The sequence below is a fragment of the Aricia agestis genome, chromosome 8, assembly GCF_905147365.1.
Source record: "Aricia agestis chromosome 8, ilAriAges1.1, whole genome shotgun sequence".
Taxonomy (NCBI): Eukaryota; Metazoa; Arthropoda; class Insecta; order Lepidoptera; family Lycaenidae; genus Aricia; species Aricia agestis.
In genome coordinates this window covers 1,834,711-1,852,608 of record NC_056413.1, presented here as the reverse complement: position 1 = coordinate 1,852,608, position 17,898 = coordinate 1,834,711, and the positions used below count along the sequence as shown (strand labels likewise).

Here is a 17,898-nt window from a genome sequence, read left to right as displayed (position 1 = left end):
TAAAAAAATCGAATGCGACAACTGCGCAGCGTGCGGTGCGTCCCAAATCTGCGTTCACCTTTATAAGTACAAATTTTGACATTTCATATAAAGTTTTATGCCCCGAATCTCGATTCACCGTTTGGACTTTAAACGTAGTAACTTTTAAATCGAAGTACTTAATCAACTATATTATCAGACTCAGAGAATCAGTACGCTGAAGTGGAACTGGGCTGGTCACGTAGCTCGAAGAACAGACGATCGCTGGAGTAAACTTACTCTAGAATGGAGACCAAGGCTGGGAAATCGGGGTGTAGGTCGACCTCCAACTAGGTGGGACGACGATCTCCGCTTAGTTGCAGGCCCATGTTGGATGCGAGTAGCAGGAGATCGGTCATCTTGGCGTTCATTGAGATAGGCCTATGTCCAGCAGTGGACGACTATAGGCTGATATGATGATGATTATCAGACTGCAATTTCAAACTTATTGAAGTCGTAAACGTTGGATAAAAGTATTGGTCTTTTAAAAATAGGTGAAGAAAACTGTTAAATCTCGTAAAATTGGTATCTTTAGTTACTTATTTTGGGAGTGTAAATTGTATAATAATTACGAGTATTAAGGCACTAAGGGCGCGTTCATACGTGCGCGTGGAGTCAGCCCGTGTCTTGAGCGTGTTTTCCCAAACGCTACAGCAGAACACGCGCAGATCATGCGCACGTCTGAACGCGCCCTAACCTAATATAGTATAATATTTGTAATAATATTTGTCACGGGCCAGTATAGATTTGGCCAGAAGACTGACAGGATCGAGAGTTTTCACAGCAGTACGTGGGAGAGCCATGCTTCGGCACGAATGGGCTGGCTTGACCGGAGAAATACCACGTTCTCACAGAAAACCGGCGCGAAACAGCGCTTGCGCTGTGTTTCGCCGAGTGAGTGAGTTTACCGGATGCCCAATCCCCTACCCTATTCCCTTCTCTACCCTCCCCTATTCCCTTCCCTTCCCATCCTTACCCTCCCCTATTACCCTGTTCCCTCTTAAAAGGCCAGCAACGCCCGAAACAAAGTGTCAGGAATAATGGCCGCGCTACACCGGAATGGCAGCGGCGAGGCGAGCACACTCAGTGCCATGTGATTTTAAAGTTTATCTTCATTATTATAATACATAGTATAGCTTGAGAAATCGCGGCCGCCGGCGGCCACGAGCTGCCAAGGGCGGCTGTAGACTTCTCAAGTGATACTACCTATACAGGGTGTAACAAAAACAAGTGATAATACTTTAGGGTGTGTACGTGTTCCCTGTAGAGATTTCACTGTGAAAGTTGCAGCGTTGAAAGACCAAATTTTTTTTTCACTTTTGTATGGGCAAGGGCCCGAGCGTCACGAGTTTCCCCATACAAAAGTGAAAAAAATTTTTGGTTTTTCAGCGCTGCTACTTTCACAGAGAACTCTCTACAGGGAACACGTACACACCCTAAATTATTATCACTTGTTTTTGTTACACCCTGTATAGGTATTACAAATTACAATAATGAAGATAAAGTTTAAAATCACATGACACTGAAAGTGCTCGCCTCGCCGCTGCCATTCCGGTGTAGCGCGGCCATTATTTCTGACACTTTGTTTCGGGTTTTGTTAACTTTCTTAATGGGTTCCGTACCGAAAGGGTAAAAACGGGACCCTATTACTAAGACTTCGATGTCTGTCCGTCTGTCTGTCTCCAGGCTGTAACTCAATAACCGCTATAGCTAGACTTCTGAAATTTTCACAGATTATGTATTTCGGTTGCCGCTATAACAACAAATACTTGAAACAAATCAAAACTAATATTTACGGGTCCCAATTCCCATACAACAAACGTGATTTTTTCGGCCTTTTTTGCTCTCTATCAGTAATGGCAACAGGAAGGTACATGATATTTGCACGAAGGAATATTGGGTTTTATTTAAGATCAATTAACATAATATTATTGTCCATATAATATGATAGAAATGTAAACACTAAAATACTATCTAAAATATACAGATACTAGATCTATGCGGCTTCGCCCGCGTAAATTAGAAATTTTACAGAATCCGTAGGTACATTTTCCCATAAAAAATATTTCCCCCGTTTTTCCCACATTTTCCTGAGTTTCTTCTGTCGTATTAGTCTTAGAGTAATAATATAATATAACCTTCTCGATAAATGATCTATCTAACACTGAGATAAGTTTTTAAATCGGACCTGTAGTTTCTGAGATTGACGCGTTCAAGCAAACATACTCTTCAGGTTTATAATATTAGGTAGATATAGATTTTTTTTAATTATCGCTTGACAAACTCGAGTCTCGATCTAAAAGACTATGAAATGGTATAATATGGTAGTGATGATGATGATGATGATGATGAAGAATGTAATTTGCATAGTAGCATATGCTTTCTGTTCTTAAAACAACGCCGAAACTCCCAAACTTGTATCTATAAAGAATCAGGAATTCTCTCAGCACCTTCCGAACCACGGTATACCAGGTATATCTCGGTGCAAAATCTTACTTGTTGGTAGCATATGCTTAGAATACTTCTCACGAAACCGAAGTCACCATATGTTTCCCTATAAGTTTTGAGGAGTTCCCTCGATTACTTATGGATCCTTCATCAGATCACCACTTTTCTGAATATAATACCAAATTGGGATGATACCCTATATACCAAAAGAAAAATTTTGAAAATCGGTTAACAAACGGCGGAGTAATCGTTGAATATAAGAAAACGAACATAACACCTCCCCCATTTTGAAAGTCGGTTAAAATTGTAGCCTATGTGTTATTTATTTAATATTTTAATCAGCACATGAATTGAATAACAAAATTTTTTTCAAATTAATCGTAGCACCATCTGTCAGGACAAACTAAAATTGAAATAGAATAATATTGAATGCGATGATAGCGCCGTCCGCCGGATCTAATGTAAAACATTCCAAAATCAACAACTCCTTATAAATAAGAAATTAATTGAAAAAACATTTTCCAGTAGACCAAACTGTAAATCTAAACCATTCTCGAATCTCCACGAACACACACAAAAAATTTCATCAAAATTGGTCCAGTCGTTTAGGAGGAGTTCAGTCACATACACACGCACACAAGAAATATATATATTAAGATATTATATACCTATACAAACTTTAAATATAAAACTATAAAAAGAAAAACTTGCCCAAGTCGTCCCCATCTGGCAGAGTGCCCAGCAAGCTGACAGCATTGCCACGTTGGATGGCAATTGCTATCCGCTGTGCCAGGTAGCTCCCAGCTCTGGGGTCTCGGGTGGCTTCAACAAGCTTCTTAGATATTCCTCTAAAAAGCTTATGTGCCCCCGGACCCCATGCGCCTAAAGTTTCCACCCCAAACGGTTCAAATATAAGATCTCCGCTGAGGTTCTCATATTTGCGCCGCTTGAGGTTCTCTGCTTGGTTTGCGGCTGCGCCCGCACAGCTCGAGGTGCTCTGAATATGGGACGAGGCGAGTGTGTCGACACAAGTAGCGTCTCACACAAGGGCCCGACCCACATTCCAGGGCACCAGGGTCATTCCATCGGGTCTATTGCCATCGTCGTGCGCCAAACCGGAGGGCTCCAGTATCGCTGGCACGCCGGCAGTGACAAGAGCCCGACGAATGAGGTCATTCAGGTTGTGATGCCGTGAAAAGCGTCCGGCACTTCGCGAGCAGCACAACCCGTGGTGACCATAGCTGTCAACGCGCGCGCCGCAAACACACTGATGGGGGACGACGCAGTGAGATAGAAATATATCAAAACTACAGGGTGTATAATAATAATAATAATAATAATAATAATAATACTCCCCACACCGGTTTCGGTGACGGTGGCCGGTTTCATTGAAACCAGGCCAGGTACGCAGGAGTAATTTTATAGTGCCCAAGTGTGTGCGCAGTACACAAGAGCACTCTCTATTCCTTTTACTCTCATAACCCAGTGGGACGGAAGACCGACACGACCGGGAGAGATCAGGCGCAGGACCGACTTTTTTACATGCCCATCCGACGCATGGATCATCTTACTTGTCAGACAATCAGGTGATCAGCCTGCATTGTCCTAACCAAACTTGGAAATAACATGTTTCCAACGCGGGATTCGAACCCACGACCTCCGGAGTCGAGAGCGACGCTCTAACCACTAGACCACGGAGGCGTTCACAGGGTACAGACACATCCATTATACAGAATGTAACAAAACAAAGTGACAATACTTTAGATGTATGACCTGTATGAGTCCCCTGTATAGAGTTCATTGTGTTGTGAAAGTAACAGCGCTGAAAGAGCAATTTTTTGTGATTCTTATGGGCAAGCGCGCCCAGGTAGCGTCATGAATTTGCCCATACTTATCACCAAAAAAAAATGCTCTTTCAGCGCTGCTGCTATCACAGTGCTATACAGGGAACTCTTACAAACCCCAAATTATTGTCACTTAATTTAGTTACACCTTGAAGAGTTCATTGTGAAAGTAGCAGTTCTAAAAGAGCATTTTTTTTGTAATTTATATGGGCAAGCGTCTCTGCGTGAATTTTCCCATAAAAAAGTTAAAAAAATAAATCTGTTATGCTAGCAGCTTCTATCACAGTGTACTCTATACGGGGACTCATATATACACACCCTATAGCAGGGGTCACCAAATGGCGGACCGCGGTCCGCATCCGGACCGCCGACCCATTGTGTGCGGAGTGCGGACCAAGCATGTTCGAAGATGATCTTCGTTCATCTTAGGACTTCAACATCTCCAGGATTTAATGTCGATATAGCTTGCACCAATATTTCACTCCAAACTTCAGAGAGATAATTGGCTACAAAAATGGTTTTCTCATTGATATCTAAATAAATACCTTTGTGATTTCCCTAATTAGGTACCTTTGATTAATATTTTTTTTATATATAATACTAGCTGACCCGGCAAACGTTGTTTTGCCATATAAATTATTAAGGGTGAACTACCCTTATTACTTAGGGGTATGAAAAATAGATGTTAGCTGATTCTCAGACCTACTCAATATGCTCACAAAATTTCATGAGAATCGGTCAAGCCGTTTCGGACTCCTCCGAAATGGCTTGATCGGAAACGAACATTGTGACACGAGAATTTTATATATAAGATAATGTATAGACCGCGAAGGTCATTTCATGTCTTAAAACGGACCCCGAGTGAAACTAATTGGTGACTGCCCTATAGTATAATTACTTTGTTTTGCTACACCCTGTACTAAAGCATTTTGCATTATGTATTTCAAAACTCATCATCCAAGTATGATAAGGAGTATACACGAATTATTTTTATGACGTCATAATACACGTTCATCTTGTTCAGAGTTATTCATAATGTTATCGTTAGAGCCCTGCTCACTTGTACACCTGCTTGTAAAAGGATGGAGGACGTGCGAAATGTGAAGGTGGTATTTATCCTGATATTCTCATAAAGGCATAGAATTAGAACGTCTCTTCACGCCAAAATTGAAGAAACTATTTTGCCGAATTAAAAAGAAAAAACACGGAAAATGAAATACATGGTAGAGCCATGCTTCGGCACGAATGGGACGGTTCGACCGGAGAAATACCACGGGCTCACATAAAACCGGCGCGAAACAGCGCTTGCGCTGTGTTTCGCCGGGTGAGTGAGTTTACCGGAGGCCCAATCCCATACCCATTTCCCTTCCCTGTCCTCCCCTAATCCCTTACCTTCCCTCTCCTATTACCTTATTCCCTCTTAAAAGGCCGGCAACGCACTTGCAGCTCTTTTGATGCTGCGAGTGTCCATGGGCGACGGATGTTGCTTTCCATCAGGTGACCCGTTTACACGTTTGCCCCCTTATTTCATTAAAAAAAAAAAAGGAACAGATAAATTGGTTACTAATTGACCTATATTCAATTTCATTGAACAAATGCATAATATTTCAAGTAGAACTTGGCCTAGGAAATCGTATTTCACCCACATCAAATAAAAGATTATGTGATACACGGTAGGTGTAGGGTAAAAAATACTTTAAGTTTTGCAAAATTTAAAATCAAATGATTTAACAAATTCATGATTGAGGTACTTGCTTCCAACTTATATTGAATGATGCAATAACTATTTGTAATCAATACTTTTCTGGTAAAATGTTTTTCTGACAAAATTCAAACACTCGAATCCTTTCAACTCGGTCTTATAATATATTAAAAAAATGTGAAAATTTCAGAAGTCTAGCTATAATATTGGTTCTTGAGATACAGCCTGGAGACAGACAGACGGACAGACATCGAAGTTTCAGTAATAGGGTCCCGCTTTTAACCTATTGGTACGGAAACCTAGAAACAGAAATGTAGACGTTTTAGAATGTCCACTATATTCGTACCTCGCGCGTAATCCTAATTGTTGCCTCTACAAATTGTAGACATTTTGCTAGTGTATGCCCCTTATCTGTCGTCCTTAATCCCTATAGAATAAGGGCTAGAATACAATGACACGTCGGGGATCTTTGTCTACCTCGTGTATTTGTTCTGTGCCGTAATGGTTTCCGTGGAATGATGTATTGTGGTCTCGAATTAACTCGATGTACAAGTCGCTTTCGAATTACGCTCGAACGTGAGCTCTATCTCCTACAGCATAGAGGTGATTTCGTTGCCATTACCCAAGTTTTCGATTAGAAATCGTGGGTACATTCGTCGGAGTCCTTGTAATTTAATTAAATATCCTAATGGATAATTAGAGATTTTTCTACTTTATTTGGTTTCAATTTAAGTCTGGAAATTAATTGTGCAGTTTCATAATAATTACTCATTTGATTTGTATGTTTTCTGCATAAAGTTAATATACCTAGCGGAATAGAGAAACAAAGGCCTGAGCAACAGAGATGTCACTATCAGTAACACTGCGTGGTAAAAAGAGACGTGTGATACATTATGACAACAGCACTCTTTGTTTGACGTCTAGTCGGCCACGTGCCGACTAGACGTCAAACAAAGAGTGAGTGACCGACGCATGTTAACAATTTAATCTCATAGAAATCATGTTCAATCATGCTTGTGTAAGTGTATACGTACACATATTTTTAGACACAGATGAAACCAATTTCGGTTTCGTTTGAAAGCTCGAGATTGTTGCTCTTTTAGGCTAGGTATATTAACTTTATGGTTTTCGGTAGGTTCAATACATAATACAATACGCCAGTCATATTAATATTGTCTCTCATATTGTCAAGAAATACTAATTAGGCACACAATATTATTTTCCTCTGCTGCTTATTGACCTACTCATTACTAGTTACCACTGGTGGCCTGCAGCGACAAACAAAATCAGAACCCAATAATTATTTAGGTACTTATGTCTTTTTTTATTTATTGTTGGTTTCATAAATCCGAGACTAATAATACTTTTATTATAATAATTATGAAACTAGAAAATAGTATCGATTTCGATATCGGGCAATCGAGCAAACGGCTCCCGTATCACATATCTTGCGAGAGCAATGCGATAGCAATTATTGCGCGATAATTGCTCCAAAATCGCAATTTCGCTCACGTATCAGACAAAACAATACGATTGCAATCGATCACTATACATGACACCATTGCTTGTGACATTCATGACACCCAGCAATCGCTCGTGCGATTATTGCTAGTGGATTGTTGATGGCTATTTTTACGTGATAAGGTAGATGGAATCTCACAGACATCTCACGATGGAAAGCATAACTACCGTCGCCCATGGACACTCGCAACGGTAGAAGAGCTGCATATGCGTTGCCGACCTTTTAAGCCCTCTTAAGAGCGTATTCCCTAATACGCTCTCTTCTTGAAGGTTTGTGTCAAATTGTATTATTGTATCTATTTATCAGAATCGACCTACTGAGTGATATAAAATTTTCCGGACTGCTCTTCTGAAATATAAAGAATATTAATCGGCTAAGTGCGAGTCGGACTCGCGCACGAGGGGTTCCGTACTATAGTAGAGCAAAATTAGGCCAACATTTGTATTTTTGTATAGGAGCCCCCATTATTTTTTTATTTAATGTTAAAATTATTATTAAATATTAAAGTACATATAAAAACTAAGGATTGTGTGAAAAATTCAAGTACGTAGCTGTTGCTATTATTGATATAGAGCAAAAAAGGCCAAAAAATCACGTTTGTTGTATGAGAGCCCCCCTTAAATATTAATTTTATTTTGTTTTTATTATTTTTTGTTATAGCGGCAACAAATACATGTATACATAATATACTATCTGTGAAAATTTAAACTCTCTAGCTATTACAGTTCTTGAGTTACAGCCTGGAGACATACAGACGGACAGACAACGAAGTCTGAGGCCCGTATTTTTGGTCAGTACTTAAGAAGCGCCTCGGCCTCAAGACACGTTTCAGGCTCTGTGACTGGTTGGCTGTCAAAATTTGGACCAATCACAGAGGCGAACCGCGCCTTGAGGCCGAGGCGCTTCTTAAGTACTGACCAAAAATACGGGCCTTAGTAATAGGGTCCCGTTTTTACCCTTTGGGTACGGAACCCTAAATAAGGTATTTAAAAACACTTCATAATACAACAGCAGGCAAAGTTATGAATTTCTCAAACCCGTGATCTCTCAGTAAAGGTAGTAATTAAAAGGAGGAAAGTTGGAGTTTTAAATCTTTAATCTGTGAAATTATGAGTTGGAAATTTAATTGCAGCTTAAATTCCAGCCGGATGATACTATGTTTGTAAGTTTAGCTCTTAAGTTCATTGTTTTAAGAACTTGAAAGCTTCAAAAGCTTAGGTACTCGGCGAACTTTACGAGACGGAGTTAAAATAGTGTATTTATAATTTCACGCTTTGTTTTAAAGTTAAAATAACGTTCATTATAGCATCAGAATATAGGGCAACAGTTCTCAAACTTTTTTGGTTGCGGAACGTTTTTAAGAAAAATCATTATTTAAATCTACTGACAGACACAAAACCAAACGTTTCATAATCTTATTATCATCCTGTATTTGTCAGAGCCGAGAGGTCAAAAATGAAAGGAGCAATAGAGGCCAAGTAAAAAGGTTTTGTATTTCTTTGCACCATCTTCGTAAATATTTTAGCCAAAAAACTTGATATTTTAGGGCGTCTTGGAAAATTTGTAAGTTGAGTAATGAAATAATCCTCTTATTTTGAAACACGTCACGCCAGGATCTTGGGATTATGTTTGATATGTTTAAACTTGGAGGACGGTCTGCAAAAATAAGTGTCAAGGTTGACAAAGCGAAAAAAATTAAAAGAGAAGAAGGGATGAAGAAATACCCGCCACTTTAAAAAAAAAAAAAAGGAAACCGTTTAGCTCAAAACCTTCTTACTATTGTAAGTCGAGAATATCCATACTTTTTTTTTTTTTCTATGAAATAAGGGGGCAAACGAGCAAACGGGTCACTTGATGGAAAGCAACTTCCGTCGCCCATGGACACTCGCAGCATCAGAAGAGCTGCAAGTGCGTTGCCGACCTTTTAAGAGGGAATAGGGTAATAGGGGAGGGTAGGGAAGGGAAGGGAATAGTTGAGGGTAGGGAAGGGAATAGGGTAGGGGTTAGGGGATTGGGCCTCCGGTAAATCCATAAGAATATTATAAATGCGAAAGTTTGTCTGTCTGTCTGTTACTTTTTCACGCTTAAACCACTGAACTGATTTTCATGAAATTTGGTATGCAGAATATACTTTGAGTCCCGGGTAAGGCAATAAGATAGTTTTTATCCCGGAAAAATGTACGGTTTCCGCGCGATAAACGAATTTTGGCGCAACAGAGTTGCGGGCGTCATCTAGTATTATAAATGCGAAAGTGTGTCTGTCTGTTACCTCTTCAAGCCCAAACCACCTAACTGACTTTACTGAAATATGGTACTTATAATAGCTCCCACACCGGTTTCGGTGACGGTGGCCGGTTTCATTGCCAGGCCAGCTACGCAGGAGTAATTTTTATAGTGTCCAAGTGTGTGCGCAGTTCACAAGAACACTCTCTATTCCTTTACTCTCATAACTCAGTGTGACGGAAGACCCGACCGGTGAGAGATCAGGCGCAGGACCGACTCTTTACATTCCCATCCGACGCATGGATCATCTTACTTGTCAGACAATTAGGCGATCAGCCTGCATTGTCCTAACTAAACTTGGAAATAACATGTTTCCAACGTGGGAATCGAACCCACGACCTCCGAGTCAAGAGCCGCGCTCTATACCACTAGATCACGGAGGCGATGATGGTACTTATGGAGATACTTTGAGTTCCTGTAGTGCTAGCACGGCAACCAGCGGAAATGCGAAAGTATGGACAAACTGTGGAAATAAACCTAAGGTGCCGTTCCGATCTTTTTTCGTTCCGAAAAATTCAATTAAAATGCCACTTTATGACAGACTATAGTCACAAACTGTGGAGGTAAACTAAAGGTGCCGTTCCGATCTTTTTTAGTTCCGAATAATTCAATTAAAAAGCCACTTTATGACAGACTATAGTTCTAAAAATTCAAATAATATCCTACATTATGACATATACTATAGTGTGTCATAAAGTGGCATTTTAATTGAATTTTTTGGAACGAAAAATGATCGGAATGGCACCTTAGGTTTATTTCCACAGTTTGTCCATACTTTCGCATTTCCGCTGGTCGCCGTGCTACCGCTACTGGAAAAGACAAATATACTTTTTATCCCGGAAATCTGCGTTCCCGCGTGATAAACTAATTTCTTGCAACGGAGTAGGTTATCGCTGCGGTCCCACGTGAATATTATTATGTAAAAAAAAATGTAAGCCAAGTTCGTATTTTATATATTTTCACATTTAAGTTAATGAAACATTTTATTGAGAAAATATTATAAAATAATTTCCACGCTATCTACTGCAGTTGAATCACTAATGAAATACATTTGCGGACCTTACCAGTACTGGGATTACTATGCGCACTCATAAATGCGGAAATAGCATAATATGATATTACTTAAATTTAATTTGGTACTGAGAAAACATTACTCACACTTGGAATATTTATTGACTACAACATATTTTGGTGAACCCTCTAGAAAAGTAAGTTGCTCGATGGACCGATTATTTCAAGAAGTAGCGGACAGCGGATGGATGAGGATTGAGAATTTTATTTGAGGGCTGCCCAAAACCGGTATTAGGTGTAGTTGGCGCTCGTTGGAGATCTTCCTTCTGCATCCACACTCCGGGAGAGGATGGGAAGGGGCTTAGCCAGTCCCAGCACCAAGTTTAGTTCAGTTTGCCGAAACGTTTCCTTATTTTGGTGGAAGTCCGATCGCTTGGGAGGAAGGCCAGCCGGTCGTAAAGGGGATCCTGTTTTTGATGAGCAAGGGCAAGAAACTGAGGTACATGCCCAACCCAGGGCTGCAAAATTCGTTTGCATTATGCGTGATCAAAAAAACCTCTTCTGACCGCAGTGAAATTTGAAAAAAAAGAAAATAATAGAATAAAACGAAGATAAAGAAGATACATGCCAAGATATTAAAGTAGTTATTAAGATTATAATTAATATTATGTATGTTAGACATTAAGGTATAATATATTGTATGGGCCTACGTAGCCTGATTTAAATAAATAAATAAAATAAAAAAAATTAAGAAAATAATATGCAGCTTGAAAAGCAAATCAAAGAACCTAAAAATATATATTATTATAGTATGTAAGAGTTGTAAAATGATTATATTGTAATAAGAATGTCAACATAAAAAGTACGGTAGTATTAAATAATATAGATTCCGGAAATAAAAATCGCTAACGCTCGTAACAAATTCACTTCGTACCCAGCACATTGCAACAATAATTGTATCTTTGTTCACTAAGCATTATTTAGTACCAAAAAACCTTTTTCGAGGAAATATCAGGATTATCATAAGCCAAAATGCTTCATAATGTTGACTTTCCGCGGGATCACGCTGTTGCTGGACATAAATAAGAGTTTCAGACCGTTTCACTATCACATAAGGCTGGATTTATCGCGCCCCTTGATTACGATTTACGTGGAGGCGGGGATAAGGGACAGGCTGTAGCGTTTATGTCAATTTTTATGTCTTTTATCTATGTTTTGTTTTTTGCTGAATTCTCGATTGTGTAATTTGATGTGAAATTATTATGCTTTTGCATCATCAGTGACTTAATATTATGGTTAAGACCACTGAGGAGGCAAAACTTTATATTGTTAAATGTCAACGATTGTATGAAATTTTCTGGCACGACTAAAGCGGGGAAACCTATCTTGCCTTCAGGCATTTGCTGGACGCATTTCTCGATAAAGTTATGGTTACGATATAAAACTGCGGTCAACAGCATAAAGTTAAGAATTTTACTCGGCTCACAACAAAAAACTATTCTTTTTTTATTTCTTTAAGATAGACACTAAACATTTTTTTAAAGTTTATAACTTTAATGTACTTTTTTCATATTACTTTTAGCAATGGATAAAAAATCTGTCTTCAAAAACAGTGTACCATCGAAGAAATTCATAGGCAGTTGACGGACCTACGCGACGTCATATTATTGTGGTCGAGTTATGTCAATTCAATATTAGGGTCAATTCAGACCGCAACGTGACGAGGCGAGGCGCGACGCGACGCGACCTAAATTTGTACGGATTTGACAGATGTCATCAGCGTGAGACGTCTTGCGAATCTGTCAAATCCATACAAATTTAGAAATGCATCTACGCGTCACGTTGCGGTTTGAATTGACCCTTTGTGTTGATCTGTCGTGTATGGGTTTAACATAAAGTAAGCAAATTACGTAGGTCCGCCATCTGCCGATGAATCAACTTCTCTGATAGTAAAATCAAAATTATTGTAATGCAAATCACATTCTAACGATATCGCTATCGCCTGTCCCCTGTTACCCATGAGATGTTGGGGGAATACGAATGTTTTTATGCGAATAGCGACTCGAATGAGACAGGGCTCCGCCATTGTTGATTATTTACATTTTACGTTTGTGTGCGTCTTCAACTAATTTTAAATGTGCGAACGAAATTGTTTCGAGAAGATTGTTTTCAACAAAGAGAAATTCTCACATTCGAATGAAGTAAAACTCATTAACAATTTGGTTACTTGTAATGGCTTGTTGATCGAAAACTTTAGGCGGCAAAAGTAATTTTTATCAATAAGTAAAAATAACCTGCCAAGTGCGTGTCGGGCCTCGCGAAATATAGGGTTCCGTTATCCGTAGTACCGCTAGTTTTTGATATTTTTAATGGTCAATGAATGTACATTTATAACGTGTTTTACACTACAAACAACAACATCACAGTTACGTGTAAAAGAATTTGAACGAAAAGTTCTTTTAAACTTCACCGAATTTTTTTTCAGTTGATCGACTATTATTTAATAATATGAATCTTTTGAGCCGTGATAACATTTCTTTTAAATTCAGCATATTTCCAACTCCTCTGAATTTTTTCACATTTCCAAAAGCAACCGTTTAGCTCATGAAGCTAATAGCTTCATGGTTTAGCTGGTAGAAGAATGGTCCTCGGACACTTACTGGACACTAACGATTTTTTCCACTTTAAGCCTTCATATTTCACAAATGGATCCCTAAATTGGAAAATTATCTTTGAATACTCGTATTTTTTTTTAAAAACCTATTCAACGACACCTCACACTGTGGGATGAACGCAAAAAAAATCTTCCACGCTTGATGTGTAGGAGAAGTACCTTAATTATTTTTAATGATCTTATATTACCATTTTGAAGGGCTCAAGATCAGCAGAGTGCAGAACCAATTTGACAAATTTTTGTCTTGAAATATTCTAGATGTCCGGGGAAAATTTATAATATTATTACCTACGAATAATAAAAACTATTTATTATTCGTAGTTTTTTTTTTTTTATGAAATAAGGGGGCAAACGAGCAAACGGGTCACCTGATGGAAAGCAACTTCCGTCGCCCATGGACACTCGCAGCATCAGAAGAGCTGCAAGTGCGTTGCCGGCCTTTTAAGAGGGAATAGGTTAATAGGGGAGGGTAGGGAAGGGAAGGGAAGGGAATAGTTGAGGGTAGGGAAGGGAATAGGGTAGGGGTTTGGGGATTAGACCTCCGGTTAACTCACTCACTCGGCGAAACACAGCGCAAGCGCTGTTTCACGCCGGTTTTCTGTGAGAACGTGGTATTTATCCGGTCGAGCCGGCCCATTCGTGCCGAAGCATGGCTCTCCCACTTATAAATTATTACTTATTAGGATGGTAGGAGGTCATGTAGTATTTTTTAATTTTATTCTTTCTTACAATAAATACTTACATAAAACTCAATGCTTTCCAAATATAGCTTCAAACTAAAATACGTCAGCAAAAAATTTAATAACAATATGATGAAAATTAATTCATCGATTATTATTCTCTGATGGTATCTTATCATTTTCCAATGGACTTAAATTATTATTATCTGTTTGGGTAATGTCAACGTCTCCCGGCTAAGCTTTATATAACCTGATCAGATTACTTACGGCCGTTCCCAATATTTGATCTATCTCTGGTTTTGCCCTACTAGAGATAGGAATAGCTCACAATTGACATTAGAGCCATATATTTTATGTCAATTGTGAGCTATTCCTATCTCTAGTAGGGCAAAACCAGAGATAGATCAAATATTGGGAACGGCCGCTAAGCGATGGATATTGATATATTCTATTATAAGTTATAACTTATAATAGTGTATTCCAAATATTTTATTCATAGAAAAAATGTGTGGCACTAGGGGACTGCCGCGGTAAAGTATGGCATTTTCATCAACATAATATGCAATTATTATAATTCGCATACGTCTAGTCGCACGCACACAAAAACCGTGCCGAAGTCTGGCAACGTCACACCGACCGGCAAGGACGCACCGCTGTGCTTGGGGTGTTAGGTTTTTTCGTTACAGAATTTCTTGATTCGGTCGCCGCGATCAAAGCACTCAAAAGCTAGGCAATAGCTAAATAAATACTATTATGTATCAACCTCATGCAAAGTAAACTCGTCGATTTTTAGCCTGGCAAGAGGATTTTAAAATACGGCAACACCAGATGTAATTTTAATTAAATTTTCGCCAAGAGGTGCTTGAGGTACGAACACGTTTTTTACATGCTTGTTCCTTACGTAAATATAACGTGGTTCATATTTAATTTTATGATATAGTTTTCTTCTATTTTTAATCCTTATTTGTAAATTATGAGCATTACACGCTAAGTGCGAGCTAGTGTAGTAAAATTATGATTCTTTCGTTATGTTAATATTAATTTTATTACTGATTTGATATAATTAAAACATATTTTTAAGGCTTGGTTCTCAGGGTTAAATGTTATATAAATATATTTTTCTATCCTGTATCCTTTACCTTATTATGATAGTTTCTTCATCCCTTCTTCATTCAGAAATGTACGGAAAATGTCTACCACTAAACAAAATATAATATGTATACAAACTAAATGTTCCGTGCGGCTTCGCCCGCGTAAATTAGATATTTCACAGACAAATTAGTCCACAAAAAAAGCCTATGATCCTTCACGTGGTCTATTTTTTATGTGTGGCAAATAACAGAAAAATTGCTCCAGTAGTTCGTGATATAAGCCCTTTCAAATCATTTCGCTTCGTTTTTCCACATTTTTCTCTATTTCTTCGCTCATATTAGTCTGATAAAGTATAGCCTATCTGTAGCCTTCCTCGATAAATGGGCTATCTAACACTGAAATACTTTTTCAAATTAGACCTGTAGTTCCTGAGATTAACGCGTTCAAACAAACTCTTCGGCTTTATAATATTAGTATAGATATGACTGTTCACATACATTTCACTCATTCCATAAATTATTCTCTAAGTGTCATTTGTCTAGCTGGAAAACTCGGTAATTCCCTCATTACTACAGCAAACTTCACATCAAAAACGTATCCAAGTTTGGGATTACATTAAAAACACATCGCACGCTATCCAAGGAGAAAATTAAATTTACATACGAAATGAACGTCGAAGAATCACATCTCTAGCAGCCGGCACCGAAACTTTTAAATATAAGGATATGGAAATGGCGACATGAAGTTTTTAATAGTTGAACGTTCTGCAATTTGGGAACATTGTTATAAGAGCCAGTAATTACACTGAATGCTGTCGCTCTGTTGGCATAAATAAAAAAGGTTTTATGGCACAATATCGTTTAACGAGTCAAATAACGAGTAGAGTGGAGTAGAGGGGTAGAGAGTGGGGACAAAAAACTACATTAAATTAATGATTTCCTAAAATGTTAATAATAGCCACACCAGATTCGGTGACAATAGTCAGGTTAGGTTAGTACTACGTAGAAGTAAAGAAAGCTCAAGTGAGTGCGCATCAAACCACTCTATTCTGGTTATCTAGTAATATCTTATAATAATAATTATATAAGAACAGAGCAGAATTTCGCATTTAATTAAGAAACGCATGATAATCTAACGCCGAAATCAATCCGACCGAGTCGAGGATCAACCATTACCCCATAGAGATGTTTAAAACCCTCCCTAAAAGCCATAGAAGATAGTTATATTATTATAGACAAAAATCAAAATAATAATAAAAATCGGCCAAGTGCGAGTCGGCCTCGTGCACGAAGGGTTCCGTACCCTTATAGAACAAAGTTTGGCCCAAAATTATGTTTCTTGTATGGCTGCCTCCCTTATTTTTTTATTTTATTTTAATATTCTTATGAAATATTAAATTACACATCGACGACCCCACCGAATAATCGGACAATCGTAAAAATGAAAATGTTCAGGAGAGCCGAAAAACCGATTTTAGTTAATAACTCCGTCAAAAAAAAGCATCAAAAACTTTTTATATCTCAAATGAAAGCTAATTGTTTTGCCTATCTTGCTATCTTAACAATATTTAATTACCACCGAAGTTTTTTTTAAATAAAGCAAAACGCAACTTCTCGTTCTGGAGTAGGCCAAGCTCTGATTATTATTGTCTATTGCATGATTATTCGGGTAATTTTGTGTTTCGATTGCAATAAAATGCACATATAATATTTCATTGCAATATTATTCAGGGAAATTGTTTGGGATAAGAATATTGGTAAACACTTATTACTTTACTATTCTTATAATTATAGTTATTGTCGTGTATTCCAATGATTATCTACTATAGGTAAAATAAAAATAATATGTATTTTTGTTTAAATACAATCATTATTTGATGATATAAATGACATTCTTGCAATCAAAACAGCTCTAGGTTAAAAAAAATACACTCTGGAGACTGGCTCTATCATTTTATTGGTACTTATAATCCTTGCAGTTAATTATGTTAATCATAACCAACACCAGAGTTGGTGTCACAATAATCAATATCATATTGTGTTCTAATAAAATGAATGATAATGGCAGGAAATTGCTTTAGACAGTCTTCCGAGAGCATCATAGGCTTTTTTTATATGACGGTGCTTTAATTGTCGACTTCTATCTACATCGTAATACAGTTCAATGTAATCAGGATCAGAACTATGTTAAAAACTTCCCAAGTTACAATATAATACAATATTCACACAGAACACTATAACAGCACATCTTTCAGTAGCTAGCAATCGCATTCCTAATTAAATACTGAATTAGGTCCCATTAGAACCTGGAGGACAACTTCCACGAATAATGTTTGACTGTCTGACAGCTGCTTGCAGGCGTGAAACTGGAACAAGTGCTGTCATGACAGTTTTAAGCACTTCTTAGGAGTCTTTGCGAAAGAAGAAAATATCTAAATACGTTCTCGTTTATTTGTAACAGATCTCGCTACTTATCGGTCACGATTAGTTTATTTTGTAGCAAGTATTGCCCAATACATCCTTGTTTGTGGGAAAACCCGCAAGTGGATTACAAAAATCGAAACAGAATATGATTATATTATATCCTGAAAACTGAAAAAGACTGATTCCTACAATTACCGTAAA

General features: G+C 38.1%; 1 long non-coding RNA gene across 1 annotated transcript; it reads right to left on the bottom strand.

Moving 5' to 3' along the window:
• LOC121729431 lies at positions 1 to 17,898 on the bottom strand. The gene is made up of 3 exons (XR_006035969.1): positions 17,887 to 17,898; positions 9,823 to 9,826; positions 1 to 58 (listed from the first exon to the last, which is right to left on the bottom strand). It is a non-coding gene; the product is annotated as an uncharacterized LOC121729431 (long non-coding RNA).